This window comes from Aptenodytes forsteri, unplaced genomic scaffold, assembly GCF_000699145.1.
Source record: "Aptenodytes forsteri isolate BGI_AS27 unplaced genomic scaffold, ASM69914v1 Scaffold257, whole genome shotgun sequence".
NCBI lineage: Eukaryota > Metazoa > Chordata > Aves > Sphenisciformes > Spheniscidae > Aptenodytes > Aptenodytes forsteri.
The window spans coordinates 3,101,121-3,101,580 of record NW_008795194.1 but is presented as its reverse complement, the minus strand read 5'-3'; the positions used below and the strand labels follow the sequence as shown (position 1 = coordinate 3,101,580).

The 460-nt window shown below is 58.9% G+C and overlaps 1 protein-coding gene across 1 annotated transcript in view; it reads right to left on the bottom strand.

Moving 5' to 3' along the window:
* HOXD13 (homeobox D13) overlaps window positions 1–376 on the bottom strand; it is a 3,031-nt gene extending 2,655 nt beyond the window's left edge. Inside the window, exon 1 of the mRNA XM_019471884.1 lies at window positions 361–376. The gene's annotated coding sequence lies outside the window, so the exon portion shown is untranslated. The remainder of the gene's footprint in view (window positions 1–360) is intronic.
* Window positions 377–460: the final 84 nt, after the last annotated feature.

The following is a 460-nucleotide window of genomic DNA, read 5'->3' as shown; positions in this document are numbered from 1 at the left end:
TTATGGGGGAGAACGGGTCCCCTGGCTCCACCGAGCTCTCGGTCCATGGGAGACACCCCCCTTAGCCCCCCAGATATTGCTACCAGCCAGGAAAAGGCGCCGGGTCTGTGCTCAGCGCAAGACGCTAAACCTGGCACTCATTAGATGTGGCTTTTTTCCCCTTGCAGTGTCAGTTCATGTCGTGGTAAGGCAGCCTAGTTAAAACGCAGCGTTTGCTTATGCTGACGGCTGTTCTGGGGGTGACTTCCCAAGACTGTGGCAAATCCTTCTGTCGTCTCTCTCGACTCTCCCGCTGAGCCGGGGTGGAAATTGCAGGAGGGCGAAGAGCTGGAAATGGAGAAAGCTCCGAAGACGAGTCCCAACCCCAGGGAAGGGAAGCTCCGCGCCCGCTGAATATGGCTAGGGCCGTGTTTACTGTCCCGGCGGAGGCTCAGGCTCAGGGGAGGCGAGAAGGACAGGC